Source organism: Zalophus californianus, chromosome 12 (assembly GCF_009762305.2).
Source record: "Zalophus californianus isolate mZalCal1 chromosome 12, mZalCal1.pri.v2, whole genome shotgun sequence".
In the NCBI taxonomy this organism is placed as follows: domain Eukaryota; kingdom Metazoa; phylum Chordata; class Mammalia; order Carnivora; family Otariidae; genus Zalophus; species Zalophus californianus.
The window spans coordinates 85,448,277-85,466,673 of record NC_045606.1 but is presented as its reverse complement, the minus strand read 5'-3'; the positions used below and the strand labels follow the sequence as shown (position 1 = coordinate 85,466,673).

Genomic DNA, 18,397 nt, shown 5'->3' with positions numbered 1-18,397 from the left:
AACCGAGACGTGCCTTCTCCCAGGGCTGCCCGGCCTCACTCCTCAGCCTGACAGGTACATGTTGTTAGGCATACACAACTCCCTTTTCCTCTGCTCTGGGTTAAGGTGGCTCAGAGTCACAGGGGTCTCTTATCTGAGCCAAATGCCTTCACTCATCTCAGCATTTTTGCCCCAATTACTTCCAATCTGCCAGGCCAAACCCAAACTTGCTCTGGCTTGCCATGGTAACTCATTTCACCAGCACATGGGCCTTGACCCCTAGGGCTAAGAGACTAGGGTTTGTGCTTTCAACTCTTCGGGACAGCCACCACTGAGGCCCCCAGACAGGCAGGACACTAAGGTGAAAGCACCTATGGAGCTGGCACTGGCCCTGCTGGAAATTTCTTAAATAAAATATTCCTGCAATAAAGAAATCCATGTAGGCAGGTAAGAAATAAGACATTTTCCAAATCTGCCTGCTTTTCTCTGGTCCTGTCTGGCACCAGCCCAGTCCAGGCCACCAGCTTCTCTCTCCTGGACCAGGCTAATGGCAGACAGGGCCAGAAGAATGTGGAAGCAGCCTCCTGACAGGTCCCCCTGATACCAGGAGTGGCCCTACAACCCCTTCTTCACCCACAGCCACAGATCATTTTGTAATGGAAATGGCTTCTATTAGCAACCACCCCCCCACCCCCCCCACCCCCCCCCACCCCCCCCCACCCCCCCCCACCCCCCCCCCCCACCCCCGCCGCCCTTGCATACTTTTTACCTGCTGCTGAGTGTGCTCTTGCTGTTTGAGCCCTGGAGGGTGGGGAGAGGGGTAAGAGATGTCCAACCACATCGCAGCACACCCAGCCCCCCTCCTCCTCCTGGGGAGGAATGAGCTCCAGCACCCCCTCATGCAGGCTTCTCCAGTCTCTACAGCTGATTCCCTGAGGGCCTCCTTCACCTCACTCAAATTCAGGGATGCATTTTCCACAGAGAGGGGAAGGAAAATCCACAGTACTCTCCCGCCAGAACTTTAACTCCATAGTTCTGAAAATTATCTTGACTTCTCCCTTGTCTGTTGCTTAAATAAACTGGGGGTGGGGATGGGCGTGTGATAGTAGTTGGCAATGGGGCCTCTGGAACCTTCTGTAAGAATGGTAGGAGTACCTATTATTTTCAGGTTTGAGGCCTACCTGCAATCCTGCAAGCCGAAGCAACTGGAGAAGCATCATTGGGCAAACTCTTACATTGCCTCTTTGGAACTGAAGTGACGTAGCGACGGTCACCCATGTTCCATGTCCTGTCATTCAGTCAGTCACACATGGAATTCCTCAGCTCTGTGTCCTGCAGAGAGGCTCTGTGTTAGAGATATAGAAGTGAATAAAGACAACCACCCCTGTCTTCAGCGAGCGGAGAACGGCTAATCTACATGATAGACCCTGAAGGAGGGGAAGGATCAAGCATGGGAGAGAGTGCAGGGCACCCAGTTTAGCTGGGGGGAGAGGGGGCATCAGGGAAGGCTCTCCAGATTAAGTGGTAACTAAGAGGGGCCCTGAAGGCTGAACAGCAATTCGCTAGGCAAAGGGGATAAGAAATCTAGACGAAGGGCACAGCACTCGCAAAGGCCCAGAGGGCAGAGAAAAGTACGTTTGGGGAATTACAGGAACTTCAGAGTGGCTGGATCGCACAGAGCACGGCAGGAGTGAAGGGTGAGGGATAAAGGGGTAACCAGGACTGGAGAGCTGGCCACAGCCTGATCATGAAGGGCCTCATCCCAGGGCAGGACTTTATCCTGAGGACAACAGGCAGCTTCTAGAGAGTGTCTAGCAGAGGCCGATAAAACCCTTTCTCCAGTTACTACAAAAGAGTGCACGGCTGTAGGTGGGGAAGGGGTTGTAGGGCCACTCCTGGAGTCAGGGAGACCCATCCAGAGGCTGCTCCCATATTTTTCTGGTCCTGTGTGCCATTAGCCTAGACCAGGGGAGAGAAGCTGGTGGCCTGGACTGGGCTGGTGCCAGAGAGGACCAGAGGAAGGTGGGCAGATTTGAGAAACGTCTTGTTTCTTACTGGCTTATGCTGTTCCTGGAAAAGCAGCCAGACCCAGCACCACTGCAGCAGCGTGCTCTGGGAGGAGGGCAGCAGGAACGCTGACTTGGATGGGTGGTGGGAAGAGGTGCACACTGGACGAGACCAGGCTGCCTTTTATTCCCTAAAGGGGCTGGAAAGCCAGGCTCTGTGTGAGATGGCATGAGGGGATGGGACAGGAGTCTCATCCTGGTTTCTCTGTATCCCTCTCAATTCAGAATGTTCAGCAAACCACATCCATCAGGAAAGAACATAATTTGCGTCTCATGTGGGTCTGGAGAAATAAGGGCACTGGGGAGTGTAACCATGGAAAAGTTCCTCCCAAGGTCAGAAGATGAGCTTCTAGGCTCCTCCCCTTCCTCTCTGCCCCATCGCTCCCCTCCCCATGTTATTTTGATTATAAATTATTAAGCATCTGGATCAAAGTTCAGCACTAAGGTCAGTCATGCTAATGCTAAATCTACACCAAGCCACTTCCAAATAACCAGAGAAGACAGAACGGGTACAACATCTGGCTAGAGCGTTTTCTTCCATTATTCATTAGAATGTGTGCTTTGGCCTCCTGAAGGCACAGCACACATTCGGATGCAAAACAAGGCTGACTTAGCCAGCACACATGGCACCCCCAGCACTACTCGGCTTTGGACAAGAACACAGCTCACAGCTCTGAATCTTGAAATTGTATTTCTGCCCAAGCTGCCTCCACAACAAGCCCCAATCCAAGAGCAAAGTCTCATTCCCTTTTGGTTCCTAAAATGATCTGTTTTCCTCTCTCCCCTCCTCCCTCATCGTTCCTGTTTCCTGCTCCTTGGGTCTAAATATTTATGACATCATGACTCATTAACATTCCTCCCAGGACATCTTTAATAAATATGCAGAGAGGGGAAAGCCTCTGCTTGAATATTAAATATTAAATTTGTAAGACATATAATCCTCCTAATTAAGTTGAATTTAGTCTTGTGCATTAGATTAAGCGAATGGGAAAAGGAGCAGTAACCACCAAAAAGCCCAGGGACCCAGCTGCAGGCTCAGCCATTTTAAATTCTAGCAGTTCCATCCTCTGCTCCTTGGGACATACAGCCCGACAGCATCTCTGGGGCCAAAGCCAGTCAGCCAGGTAGGCTCAGAAAGGATTCCCCTTTCACTCGATCCCCATTCCCTGCAAACAGGCTGGACTCCAATCCTTGATATCCAGCTAAAGAGATGGAACCTCCAGCATCTCGAGGAATCTGGGGAGCCTGGCCCTGCAACCCCCACCGAAAGGTGAGGTCTCCAGCCCCTGGGACAAACCACCCTATCCCAGAGCCACCGCCCAGGACACTCATTCTCCAGGCTTCCTGCTCCACAGAGACACCGAGGTGCCCTTGAGTTTAGGTAGTTCTGGGTTACAGCATTTCATGATGGTATTTGCCCAAAGCATTTTCACTGTTGTTAAGGCCTGCTCCTCCCTGGCCTGTTTAATATCCCTAAAGGGTCCTTCCCACGGTAGCCTTTCCCATCCCTCACACACACCTCCTGGGCCAGTCTGTGCCACCTACCCTTTGCCTGGAAAGAGTCACTCCTGTGGCATCACTCTCTTATTTACTCAACCCGTATTTTTTGAAGCCCCACTATGCACCCAGTCATCTTTCAAATTCTACAAGGAACACCAGAATAAAATAGGTCCTGCCCTCTGAGAGCCAGCTGTCCACCAGCTGAGTTGAGAAAAAGGGTGGCCCATTAGACCAGGACTATGGATTCCCTGTGGGAGGGGCGTGGTGGGAGGAGAGCCAGAGAAAAACCTTCCAAAGCACAGGCCCAGCGCAGGGCCCTAAGCAGGCGCCAAGGTCTGGTGCCAAGGGTGGTGCTAAGGGACCAAGTGTGTTGAAGGGACCGGAGCAAAGAGTTAGGAAGAGTTAGGCGGGGGCTTCTCAGTGGCGGGGTAAGTTGAATGGACATGCATGGGTGGGCAAGGCCTGGAGAAACAAAAGGGACAGAGACATTTCAAAGGGTGTCAACCAGCCCAAGGAGAGAAACCTGAAACAGATATGACACAATCAGTTCACTTAGGGGTAAGATTACGCTCCATGCTGGGAAACCTTGTGGGGCCTAGCGGTAGGGCACAGAGGGCAGGAGCAGTCTTCCTTCTGGCCCTTCTCAGGGCATCAGTCACTGCTGGAGAGGAGACTCTGACTTTGTAAAGAAAAGCCTCTGCCTACCTGTGCCCTCACGTGACACTGCTCCTCTGGGGCTGCTTTCCCGGAATCAATGGGAAGTGGCTGCTTGCGTAGGCTAGCTTTCACTGGTAATGGGAGAGTAAACAGCCTCTGGCCCTTTTTGCAAAGGAGAAAAGCAGAAAGTGCTCTGAATTCCAAACGGAAAAACAGATCAAAAAAAGGGTGGGGCATCCCTGAGACACAAGGGGTGGGCAGCAGCCTCCGCTCCCAGGGACAGGGGATCCAGGAGGTCCTTGCTGCTCAAACCCAAGTGGGGGCAGGGAGTCCTGGTGCACTGTTGCTATGCTCAGGACAAAAAAAAAAAAAAAACAGGGAACAGAGTTACTACTGCCCTCTCCAGGAGCAAGTGAGTGCAGGGAGAGCTCAGCTTGGGTAAGAGCTTGAAGCTGATGAAACCCAAAGGAAATACACTGCCCATAGAGCAAGCAGGATCTGGTCTTCGATGGGGCTGGCTTTGGGTAGCTAGAACAATGCTCCAGGAGCTGAGGCTTCTCCGCACAAGAAAGGAAGCACAAGAAAGGAAAGAATGACACCTCTTTCTCATATACCTGTAATGCCCACCCAGAAGCGGACTGGGTGAAAAGTGAAATCAACAGTATGATCCCAGCAATGCCTTATAAATATGCATGGGAAAAAACTGGAAGGAAACACACCTAAGCGTTTGCAGTGGTTATCTCTAGGTCATAGCATTGTGGGTGATTTTTCTGTATCTTCCCCATCAGCCCTCGCCCTTAATTACTTTATTACTCTTAAAGAGCCTGTGTGCTATAAATCCTTAAGCCTGCAGGCCCCTGCTGCATTTTCAATGACCAGTCTGAAAGCATGTTGTCGATAACTTCTTAGAAAAGAGTGAAGAACAGACACAGTCTGCGACCGCAGGAAGCAGCTCCAGACACGAAGGAGACAGGCAGCTACAGGCTGGACACAGGGTCAGCTGGTCAGTAGCCTCAGAGCCAGGCCCAGAGCCATACCTGAAGACTGCAGGTGGAGATCACACCAAAACAGGAAGCCTTTGCTGAGAACAGGGAGGAGCCAAGAAGGCTAAGAAAGGAAAGCACTGATCTCAAGAAATCCTGCTTAAGGAGCTGGTGCTGGTCTAGGAAGGGAATATGATATGTAGAGAAGGGGAGCAGCGGGGTACAGGATTAAAGGCGCATGTGCAAAAGTGGGGTGGGGGTGTGCCTGCGTCTGGTGGAAGACACAGCAATTAGCCCCCAGGAAGGAAAGCAGAATATGAGGATGGGAAGGTCTGGGACAGAGTTGAGCCTTTCTCAGGTTCATCCGTCAAAACCGCACTCATCTGAGCTGCGCTCCACCGGGAGCCGGAGCCGGCAGAGCCACCCAAGGCCTTCTGGCATTTCCTCCCATGTCTGCATCCATTATGTTTGCTGATGTTCTCCGGGAATTGGATTTTAGACTCCTGGGTGGGAAGGGACAGGGATAACAGGATTACAGCACTTCCTGTATCTTCAACATACACACACAGAGACTCATGGCAGGAAGGTGAGATCCTGCAGGAGCCAGCTCTGAGCAGCCTCAGAGTCCCCCTCCCCCAGAGACACGCCAGGGGACACATGTGAGCAGCTGCTTCCCAAAGCATCTGTGGTCATCCTGCAGGGCTCCTGGGTCCTCTCAGCAGCCCCTCCCTCATCTTCCAGCCCATGAGAAGCAGCTTCAAGGTAAAATGGGGAGGCTGGGTGCAGGGATATGTCAGAGTTGTCCCTCACTACCCACACCCTGTGACCTCAAGGCTGACTTGGCTTGGATCAGTGGCACCCAAGCAGACAAGCTTGCCAAGAGCCCACTTCAGCGTCAGAGATGGCACAGGTGGTATAAAGCTCTGCATTCATTCATCCTACAGATTTTTGTTGAGTGTGAGCCACTGATGGAAAAGGTCACTGTCCTCACTGAGCTCACATTCTATTGGGAGACAGAAAACACAAAATAAGCATAGACGTGAGCAAAATCTTATCTCCCCAACCTCTTAAGGTTGGGGTGTCCCAGGGCTCAGTCCTCGGGCCTCTCCTCTCCTCTTGCCTTCTCTGTCTCTACCGACTGATGAGTGACCTGGTGTCTCCCCTAAAACCAGACTTATAGCCAAATGTCTACTCAATATTGCCACTTGGATATATATAAAATTATTTCAACTTGACATATTTAAAACTAAATTCCCAATCCTCCCCTCCTCAACCCCAAATTTACTCCCTCCGATAAATCCCCCATCTCAATTCATGACAATGCAATCCTTCCAGTTGCTGAGGCCTAAGACCTTGAAGTCACCCTTGACTACCTGCTTTTTCCCACACCCCAGATCCAGCTTCTCAAGAAATCCCACTGGCTCTACCTACAGAATGTAATCAGAATCCAGTCACTCCCCCTCACTCCACCACAATTCGGAGACCACCACCTTCTCTCACCTGGGTCACTGCAATGGACTCTGAAATGTTCTCTCTGCTTCCAGGCCTTACCCCTACAGTAGCTCTCAACTCAGCAGCCAGAGGGATCTTACGTGGTGGCTGTCACACCTCAGGAACTGCCCAATAAACAGTTACTTGCAGATGGCCAGGCAAACAGGGAGGATCCAGGATCTAACACTAACCCCCATCTAATGGGGGCAGAACAGGCCCTGGAGGATGTGCCGCTGCTTTAGGGACCAGCAGAAAGAGTTCTGTCCAGAGGGCAAGCTCCGTATCTCAAGGGCACAACAATCTCTGGCAGAAGTCCAAATAACAGCAACTAGAAGAAAATCCAAGGCAGAGATATGGGGTGTTCTAGGGAAAAGGGCACAACACGGGGACACTTGCTCAGGGGAGTCCCAGCAAGCAGGAAAGCAGCATGGAGAGGAAAAGGTTCTTAGACAAAATCACTAGCCCACCTGAGATTAGAGCTCCTAAGGAAATCCTCCACATCACTTTAATATTGACTTACTCCAACCCCAAAGGGAACAAAGTCTCAAAGAGCCACAATCAACACTGACACCAAAGACACTAAGGGGATGGGGAAGGATGTAATGCCAGGAAAAGTAAAAGACTGACGCCTGAAATCCTGACACTAATTGCTTGAGGATGCAAGGGTCGGGCTGCCTGGCTTTTCCTCTTAGATCGTCATCAGCAGGGGCGCCTGGGTGGCTCAGTCGATTGGGCAACCAGCTCTTGGTTTCAGCTCAGGTTATGATCTCGGCATCACTGGATCAAGCCCCATGCAGAGCTCTGTGCTCACTATGGAGTCCGCTTGTCCCTTTCCTTCTGCTCCTCCTCCCGCTCGCTCTCTTTCAAATAAATAAATAAAATCTTTAAAAAAAAAAAAAGGATCGTCAGCAGCATCTTTTCATCTCCCAGGCCTCCAAGAAGGTTGGTGCAGTGAAATGGGCGCAGGGCTGCCTCCAACCACTTTTCCCATACGCCACTCCCTAAGAAAACTAAACAGGAACCAGGGTGGAGCCAAGAGAAAGGAGGCATGTGCAGGAAAGCTCAGGCTTGGACACGATAGAACTGACTTGATTTCCTGGGTCCTGGAGTTCTAAGAGGGTTTAGGGCCAAATCCCTGTCATAGTAGCCAATAATGCGTATTTGTGGGTTATATAATCGACATGTATCTCCCTACAGAACCCGGCAGAGAAGCCATAGCTTGATGTCTGGCTGGCTCCTCCCTGGAATTACATCCGATGCTTACAGGATAAGGCCTGGTACATGTTTGGCCTGTCTGCCTATCCAATTAGAAAACTAGACAATGCGGAATGGGTCTGCAGTCTCTTACTGTCTGACAGTCAATGCCGCATCCATTTGCCTTGGTTTAAACTCCCCTCTGAAGCACCAAATGCAAATATACAGACACTAAACCACAGATCCCAGGAGTCTGTCTGTCTCTGAGCTAGAAGTAGTCTCTCCATGCTGGCTCCCGACACCACCCATAGAGCAAACCCTGTGTCACTCTGCTCCTACTCTTAGCGCTAAGGCTCATCCCCACCTTCCCTACCACCTCCCCGCCCTCTACTTGCTGCTTCTTGGGTTGCCCAGAGCAACAGTATGTGTGGTCAACACCATCTCATTCAGAGGCTGCCTCCAAATATTCATCTCCTGAGCGTCCTGGAGAGGACATGTGGGTAGGCGATTGTGTCTGGTGGCCGCTTGCTCTATTTCCTCTCCAACCTCCACCCTAGCTACCCTGGAAATTTCTGATGAACTCCCACATTGGTTAGCAAGTAATCAGTGAGGTCTGGCAGAGCTAACTCAAGGACAAAGCCACACCTCCTTAGTCGGAGGTGGGAACCCCATAGGAAGGGGCTGCAGAAGGGCAGGAAGTTACTGGAGTGGCCATTTCCCAAGGCCTACTGTACCCAGCCATGCCTTCCTTCTGGCCATACAAACTCCTAAAGGCGGCCATAATTATTCACCCAAAGGGTAGTGCCCTTCTGATAAACCCTCTGTGTGTGTGTATGTGTTTAGGTGTTCCTGCACGTGGGCACACCAGTAGGGGAGGGAGGATTGAGCACTGTTCTCAATATTGTTTGATGTAATCATGCTGCATTCGGAGGCATCCAGTCTACAAACAATTGTAGAACAAAAATGTCCACATGTAAACTTGGCCCAGGACATAAGTCATCAAAATGGAGGGGAAAAGCCTTGCTAGCCACATGATTTTTATCCTCCATGACATTAGTTTGAATGTAGGGAAAGCCTTAATACTCACAGTCAGGAGAAACTTTTCCTGGACAAACAAAGATACTCTAATCAGCTGTCTGCTTGAGAATTTCTAGATTAGTTGGGACATTTTATTTATCATTGTTTAGAAGTGAGTGCAGTCTTGAGAGAATAGCAAATGATATGCTCTAGATAAACTTCCTATTTCTTCATTTTTTTGACAATTACTGGTACTTTCTATCAAGGCATGAGAAATACAAAAATAAATATGGTAAGATCCTTGCCTTCACTGCTTTCGACCCTCAAAAAGACCGGTCAGAACTTCTTTAAAAAAGTATTCAAATCAGATACTGGATACCATGTACTCCCTAAAAATGAATTAGTATCAATTTCCAGCAATACAGTAGATGACAGAACCGAAAAATCTCCTGTTAACCAAATGCTTAGAAATGCTGGATAAAATAAAGCAAACATCCTTTAAATGCTTAAGTAATCTCATAAGAAAGCAGTAAAACCTCTAGAGGCAAGAAAAAAAATTAAAAATTAAAAAACAGAGAAAGAGAAAGCTGAAATCCAAAATGGTAAAGTAGTACTGGGGCAGGGGCTGCCCCTAGAGCATTTACTGGTCTTGATTAAAAGGCAAATAAAGAAATTTGGGTTTGAATAACCATGTAAGGACAAGAGACAAAGCTGGGGGCCTGGATGAAAGGGGGAATACATCTGAGGGCAATGGTCTCTGTCCACTGTCAAAGGGAGGTGACACGGAAGCCCATCTAGCAGGGCCTGGGACCTGGATAGCCAAAAAATGTCTTCCTAAGAACACATAACCACAGATCTGCCCTCTACTATCTGTAGTCTCAGAGCCTCCTGACTGAGAAAGCCACACAAAAGGGGCCCCTTTGGGGGAGCCTGGGTGGCTCAGTCAGGTTAAGCGTCTGCTTTGGCTCAGGTCATGATCCCAGGGTCCTGGGGCTGAGTCCTGCATTGGGCTCCCTGCTCAGCAGGGAGTCTGCTTCTCCCTCTGCCTCTGCCTCTGCCTCTCTCTCTCTCTCTCTCCGTCTCTCATGAATAAACAAAATGTTTAAAAAAAAAGTGGCCCTTTTGCAATGCCCCAAGCACATGATAGAAATGAATGCAAACCATCTCCAGAAGGATATGCTCTTCTACACATTGCACAGAATACCACTGTTAAGCTCCATTAAATAAAAGCTGATCATCCCAAATTACAAAACATGTGAAAACACACGACAAAGTGAATAAGAGTCATCGGAAACAATAAACAGCAGAACATGACCCACAGGAGTTTTAGTTCATAGAATCATTTGATACAGACTATAAAATCAAAACCTCCAATCATTTATAATACAAAGTCGTCAAAAACAAGAAAGGAACAAGATAATAAAAATAATAGTGTGGAATTTCTATAAATAATTTATATAATCATTAAATTTTAAAACTCAATGAAGTCTACTATCTAAGCCTCAAAGAAATCCTACAAATAAGGACCCATAAAAAACTTGCAGCTTATTGTCAGAAATAACCCAGCACACAAGGGAGCAAAGCTCCATGAATAAAAATAAGCAGAAACAACAAGCTGCAGAAACAGACCTGCGAAGGCATCATATATTGAAATTATAGGGTTAGATTATAAAAAAAATACATAGCTTTAAATAAATAAAAGGCAACCCTGGAAAAAGTCTGCAGGCTAACAGAAAACTATTTTCCAAATGACCAAGCAGATTTGAAAAAGAACCAAAATGGAATTCTGGAATTAAAGATAAATTAGAATTAAAAACTCAGTGGATGAATTTAGTAGCAGTTTAGACAATCTGAAGAGAGAATTAGTAAAAGAGATGTTTTCTTTTTTATAAAGATTTTGTTTATTTATTTGACAGAGAGAGAGCACTAGCAGGGGGAGCAGCAGAGGGAGAGGGAGAAGAAGGCTCCTTGCTGAGCAGGGAGCCCGATGTGGGGCTCGATCCCAGGACCCTGGGATCATGACCTGAACCAAAAGTAGATGTTTAATCGACTGAGCCACCCAGGTGCCCCAAATGTTTCTAGTCTTTTTTTTTTAAGATTTTATTTTATATATTTGAGAGAGAGAGTGAGAAAGAAAGCACAAGAGGGGGTAGGGCCAGAGGGAGAAGGAGCCCGTTGCGGGACTCGATCCCGGGACTCCGGGATCATGACCTGAGCCGAAGGCAGTCGCCCAACCAACTGAGCCACCCAGGTGCCCTCTTTCTAGTCTTAAATGCATATATTAGGTAAGAAGACAGGATGGAAACTATAACCCCAAACTGAAAGTCCAGTAAAATTTTCTAGCAAAACTTACAAAAACTGACTAAAGAAAAATAGAATAGGGGCACCTGGGTGGCTCAGTTGGTTAAGCGACTGCCTTTAGCTCAGGTCATGATCCTGGAGTCCCGGGATCGAGTCCCACATCAGGCTTCCTGCTCAGCAGGGAGTCTGCTTCTCCCTCTGACCCTCTTCCCTCTCGTGCTTTCTATCTCTCATTCTTTCTCTCTCTCAAAAATAAATAAATAAAATCTTTAAAAAAAAAAAGAAAAATAGAATATATACCAATCATTAAAGTAATCAAATCAGTGGTTAAAACTCACTTGGGGAGTGGGTCTTTATAAGCATATTCTACCAAACCCTCAAGAAATAAATAATTTTAATCTTACTCAAACTGTTTTGAAGAGGAGAAAAAGGAATAAAACTCATCAACTTTTGTGGCTTCCAAAATGTTGATTCCAAAATCAAGTAGGAAGGAAATATTTCAGGCCAAATTCATGAAAATAGATGTAAAAATGTTAAATAAAATTTTAACAAACTGAATCAAATAATGTTTAAAATCATAATACATTACGACCGTGTAAGATTTATCTCTCAAAAGCAAGGAAAGTTCAATACTAGAATATCTACCAACATAATAAATGGCATTAAAAGAAGGCAGATAAATTATATAACCAACTGAATAGAGACAGAAAATCTTTTGATTAAAAACGCATTAGGGACTTTAAAAATTTTATCAAACTGGAAATAGAAGGGATCTTCTTAACAGCCACCAAAAACTTTATCAAATATTGGACTTAAGATGAAATAGAAGTATTTCTTTTTAAAATCAGGAACAAGGTAAGAGCACCACTTTCATTGCCTCTATTGAGCATTTCACTAAAAGTATAAAACTGTAATTATTCACAAATATGATTTCCATATAGAAGACCCAAAACTCTTTTAAAATAATTAAAATTAATGAGGGAATTCAGCAAAGTTGTGAGATATAAAATTTTTATACAAAAATGAATTATCCTAGGGGCGCCTGGCTGGCTCTGTCAGTACAGCGTGCAACTCTTGATCTTGGGGTTATGAGTTCAAGCCCCATGTTGGATGTAGAGATTACTTAAAAATAAACTCTTTAAAAGAAAATGAATTATCAGGGTGCCTGGGGAGCTCAGTCAGTTAAGCATCTGACTCTTGGTTTCAGTTCAGGTCATGATCTCAGGGTCTTGAGATTGAGCCCAGTATCAGGCTCCCTGCTCAGCAGGGAGTCTGCTTCTCTCCCTCTGCCCCTCCCCCAGCTTGTGCACACACGCACTCTCTCTCTCGAATAAATATATAAATATTTTTTAAAAATGAATTATCCTATACGTTGACATCAAATAGTTAGAATATTTAATTTCAAAAATACAACTTACAATGGCAAATTAAACTATAAATGATCTAAGAATAAACATAACAATAGGTACACAAGATTTTTATAGATAAATTATAAAACACTACTTAATGCTATTAAAGATGACCTAAAAATATTCGATATTAAATCCATAGTCAACTTTTAGTTAATTTTTGTATTGGTGTAAGGTTTAAGTCAAGGCTCTTTTTGTTTTTGTTTTAGGGGAGCTTTTTTGCCTATGGATATCCAATTGCCCAGCACCATTTGTTGAAAAGACTATACTTCCTCCATTGAATTATTTTTGCCCCACTGTCAAAAATCAGTTGGCCATACTTGCGTGGGGCTATTTCTTGGTTCTCTATTCTATTCCATTGATCTATGTGCCTATCCGTCTACCAATACCACACTGTCTTGGTTACTAGAGCTATTACAGTAAGTCTCAATATATATAATACGGTTCAATATTTAAAAATCAATGTAATCCTTACATCAAAAAGCTAAAGAAGAAAAATCACATGCTCATACAAATTGATTCAGAAAAGGCATTTGACAAATTCAATACCCATTTATGATTAAAAACTCTTGGAAAACTAGAAAGAGAAGGAAATTCCCTCAACTTGATAAAGGACATCCACAAATAAGATGCAACTAACATCATACTTACTAGTGAAGGATTCAATGCTTTCCCTCTCAGAGCAAGAACAAAGCAAGGCTGTCCACTCTCACCACTACTCTTCAACATAATACTGGAAGTTTTAGCAAGCATACTGCGGCAAGAAAAGAAAAGGCATACAGATCAGAAAGAAAGAAATTAAACTGTCCCTATTTGTGCATGACAGGAACATCTGGGCAGAAAATTCCAGAATCTACAAAAACAAAAACAAAAATCCTAAAACTAATAAGTAAGTCCAGCAAAGTCAAAGGATACAAGATCTACATATAAAAATCAATTGTAAAAATACAATGCCACTCAAAAATAACTGAAATGCTTAGGTATAAATCTAAGAAAATATGTACAGGACTTGTATGCTGAAAACTACAAAACACTAAGGAAAGAAATCAAAGATCTAATTAAGATCTAAGACACACTGTATTCATGGATTGGAACATTCAGCATAATAAAGATGTCAATTCTCTCAAAATTGATGTACAGGTATAATAAATTCCTAGCAAAATCCCAGCAAGAATTTTTGTCACTGTTTTACAATTTTAAAAAATTTCTGGGGCACCTGGCTGGCTCGGTCAGTAGAGCATTCAACTCTTGATCTCAGGGTTGTTAAGTTTGAACCCCATACTGGGTGTAGATATTACTTAATTTTTTTTCCCTTAGGTTGACCAGTTTTTACAGATTTCAACTAAAGAATGAATATTCTTTGTGTGCATGTGTGTATGTGTATATATGTAGGAGTAGGCCTTAATTCAATTCTGTGAAATACAACCCATTGTTATGCTTGGCTATTCATGGCTATTCACTCCTCCTCAATTAAGTTCACTTTATATGAAATACAAAATACAAAACAGAATCACACATGAAACAAAGAAGTATATGGACCACTATACATTACATCTTATATCCAGGAACACTTTTACTTTGCTTTTTCTTCCTTCACCCTCATCTGAGGCCAACACAGGACATATTTCTCTCCCTCACAGCTGCATCTCAGCATAACACTGAGCACAGATAAGGTCCTCAAGGAACTCCAGAACTGACTCTTAATCTAGTCACTTTCCCACATCACTTTCCTGTTGGCCTCTGCCAAGCTACGAGAAATCCAATATCCACTCAGGTTGTTTTAGATCCACACAATACTGTCCCCATTTAGGAATCTTGCCCGTCCAAGAATGCCATTTATTCTTTTATCTTCCTCCACGTTGTTTTCTGCCTCAATGCTCCCACTGGCACACAGGTGTCCTGGTCTCATTATGGAACAGGAACACTCATTAATATTCACCATGGGTACCCTGTGGGTGTCCTCTCTACCCACAGATGTGTCTAGACTTCCATGAATATCAGCACCGAGAAAAGCACATTAAAAATTAGTGGTGAATCAAGAGGGAGGACACAGAGCTCTGAGGTAGGACCCAGAGTAATGGGGCTGGGGGACAGCTGGAGTGGTTTGACTGTGATGTCACTCACAAATCAGTCTGACAGAAGATCCTACGAGAGAGGTGCCTGGGTGGCTCAGTCATTAAGCGTCTGCCTTCAGCTCAGGTCATGATCCCAGGGTCCTGGGATCAAGCCCCGCATCGGGCTCCCGGCTCAGCGGGAAGACTGCTTCTCCCTCTCCCACTCCCCCTGTGCTTGCGTTCCCTCTCTCACTGTGTCTCTCTCTGTCAAATAAATAAATAAAATCTTTTAAAAAAAAAGAAGAAGAAGAAGAAGAAGATCCTATGAGAAAGCCAAATTCTGTTAAACAACTGTTCTTAGTGGTGCTTGGGGATTTCGTTGGTTGATAATCCAAATATAACTCAGCAAATTTCATTGCTCATACTTCAATCCAGAGGTCTTGAGGTTGGACCCCACTGAGTTCTATAACTCTGCTCAATTCAAGGCAACCTGAAACACTCCACAACTGTCCATGTTCATGTGGTACTCATGGCCAAAACACTGGCTTCTGCTCCATGGCCAGTGGTGGATAGGATGAACTATAATTAATGAATCGAAGCTTATTTAGCACCTGAGCACCTTCTGTGTGCCAGGTGCCAAACCAAGCACACTGGTAGGTAAAGTGCCAAACCAGTTATGGCCTCTGCTCTCTAAGATCTTATCATCTAATGGCAGGAGAGAAAATCATCACACAAGAAACAACTGAGGACTCTTCAATAATGTACTGAGGTCTGTATTTGCAGGTAAGTGAAAAGGGGAGTGATCACAACACAGGGAAATGTCCATGTCAACTTCATGGACCAGAGCAAGATTTTTTTCTGGGTCTTGCAGGATGGCTGGTGATTTGATGGGTAGAAAGGAGAAAAGAAGTTGTTTGAAGTAAGGGTGCCTGGGTGGCTCAGTCATTAAGCGTCTGCCTTCGGCTCAGGTCATGATCCCAGGGTCCTGGGATCGAGCCCCGCGTCGGGCTCCCTGCTCGGCGGGAGGCCTGCTTCTCCCTCTCCCACTCCCCCTGCTTGTGGTTCCTGCTCTTGCTATCTCTCTCTGTCAAATAAATAAATAAAATCTTTAAAAAAAAAAAAAAAGGAAGTTGCTTGAAGCAGAAGGAACTTGCCAGCCCCACAGAGAGAGGGTGCAGTCCAACTAGCTGCTGGGCCCATATCCAGAACTACTTTGGGTTACCCTGTCACCATGAGTGGGAAGCACATGGAAATGAAGCCACCGCAGCTGACCCAGATGGATGCCCACCTCACCAGTTCTCCCTGGAACATGAGGGAACTCATCACTGACACTTCCGGAAAGCACATCTTAGTGAGAGAAATGTAGACCTTGGCATTAAGACCGACTCAAGTTCACTGCTTAGGTGACCGCAGGCAAGCCACTTTTACTCTCTAAGCCTCCCTCCCTGTGCTCCAAATGGGACTAATAAAAGTACCAAACCCATAGGACTATTATGAAGAATAAATAATGCATGCACATTGCCTGGAACATAATGCACACTTCATAAAAAGTAACTCTTGCTATGGTTTTATATAGTCAGTATTCATGAAAATTTATCCACATAGTCACACTTCATTCATTCCTGCATCTTTGTGCTCCCCTCTGGAATCCTTTTCCTTCTGTCTAAAGAAGCATTTTAGTATTTCTTTTAGGGTAGGTCTGCTAGTGAAGAATCTTCTCTGTGCTTGTATGCCCTAAGATGCTTTATTTCACCTTAACTTTTTTTCAAAGATTTATTCACTCATTTTGAGAGAGAGAGAGCACAAGCATGCATGAGCATGCACACACATGCGTGTATGCACACGGGAGTGGGGGGAGGGGCAGAGGGAGAGAAGAGAGAGAATCCCAAGCAGACTCCCTCCTGAGTGCAGAGCCCAATGTGGGGCTCGATCTCACGACCCTTGAGATCATGACCTGAGCCAAAATTAAGAGTCAGACACCCAACCAACTGAGCCACCCAGGTACCCCTCACCTTAACTTTTGAAGGATATCTTCAATGGGCATAGAATTCTAGATTAGCAAGTAAGTATTTTCTGTTATCACTTTGAAGATATCATCACATTGTCTTCTGGCTGCCATAATTTCTGGTGAGAAGCGAGCTGTTAATCTTACTGCTGTTTGTTTGAAAGTAATGTACACTTTCTCCTCTTTGGCTGCCTCACCATTTTTTTCCTCTTTGTCTTTTGTTTCTGGCCATTTTAGTGTGATGAGCTTAGATGTATGGTTTTCTTTGCATTTATCTTGCTGAAGGTTCATGGTTCTTCTTGAACCCATAGTATGATGTGTTTTGTCACTTTCATAAAATTCTTGATTATTATTTCTTCCAGTATTGTTTCTGCCCCATTGTCTCTCTCCTCTCTTTCTGGGATCCCCATGCATATATGTTAGACCTCTTCATCATGCTCTTTCTATCCCTGTACTCTTTTCTGAACTTTACTTTTTTTTTTTAAAGATAATTTTATTTATTTATTTGACAGAAAGAGACACAGCGAGAGAGGGAACACAAGCAGGGGGAGTGGCAGAGGGAGAAGCAGGCTTGCAGAGACCCAGTGCAGGGCTCAATCCCAGGACCCTGGGATCAGGACCTGAGCCGAAGGCAGACGCTCAACAAATGAGCCACCCAGGCGCCCCTGAACTTTATATTTTCGTCTTTAGTCTGGATATTTCCTAACTTCAGATCACTATTCTCTTCACATGTGTCACATCTACTATTAAACCCATATTGTATTAATTACATTTTTCAGTTCTAGAATTTTCCTCTTTGTTTGTAGATTCCAGTTCTCTGTTGAAATTCTCCTTCTCATGGAGCTTCCTGAATATGTTAATTGTTTTAAAATCCATTTATGCTTGTTCTAAGATCTGCGTTTTTGGGGCACATGGGTGGCTCAGTTGGTTAAGCGTCTGACTCTTGATTTCAGCTCAGGTCATCATCTCAGGGTTGGGAAATCGAGCCCTCTGTTGTGCTTTGCGCTGAGTGTGAAGCCTGCTTAAGATTTTCTCTCTCTCTCTCCCTCTCCTTCTGCCCCTCTCCCCATCACCCTCTCCATATATATATATATAAAGATCTCTGTCTTTTACAGGTTTATTTCTATTACCTGTTTTTTTCTCCATGTTTTAGTCATGTGGTCCTGTTTCTTGAGATGACTCACATACCTGAAGCTTAATAATAGCATAATCATTTCCCAACTAGGCCCTTAACTCTACCCACTTCTCTGAATTTTGTTTTCTTCTTTTTTTAAGATTTTAAGTAATCTCTACACCCAGTGTGGGGCTTGAACTTACAACCCCGAGATCAAGAGTCACATGCTCCACCAACGGAGCCAGCCAGGCACCCCTGAATTTAGTTTTCTTAACCTCTCCCTCCTTACCAAGTGACACTTTGATAGAATGCTAACAAGTTTATGTTCTGATCTTTTAAAGATTTTATTTATTTATTTATTTGAGAGAGCGAGAATGAGAGAGAGAGAGCACACGAGAGGGGGGAGGGTCAGAGGGAGCCCGATGTGGGACTCGATCCCAGGACTCCAGGATCATGACCTGAGCCGAAGGCAGTCGCTTAACCAACTGAGCCACCCAGGCGCCCTGTCCTGATCTTTTAAACATAGAATAACTTTGCTATACTTCTTTCCTCATAGCATCCAAAATGGTATCTGAGAACCTCATGAACCCATCTCAACTTTCCCACCCTTCCCCTAGCATAGCCTAC

At 45.3% G+C, this 18,397-nt stretch overlaps 1 long non-coding RNA gene across 2 annotated transcripts in view; it reads right to left on the bottom strand.

Annotated features, from left to right (window-relative positions):
• Positions 1-18,397, bottom strand: part of LOC113911898 — a 323,720-nt gene that overhangs the window by 239,599 nt on the left and 65,724 nt on the right. The window contains exon 3 of one of the 2 annotated variants that reach the window (XR_003516622.2): positions 1,161-1,324. This is a non-coding gene — a long non-coding RNA (uncharacterized LOC113911898). The remainder of the gene's footprint in view (positions 1-1,160; positions 1,325-18,397) is intronic. The other variant, XR_003516623.2, reaches the window with a different exon arrangement.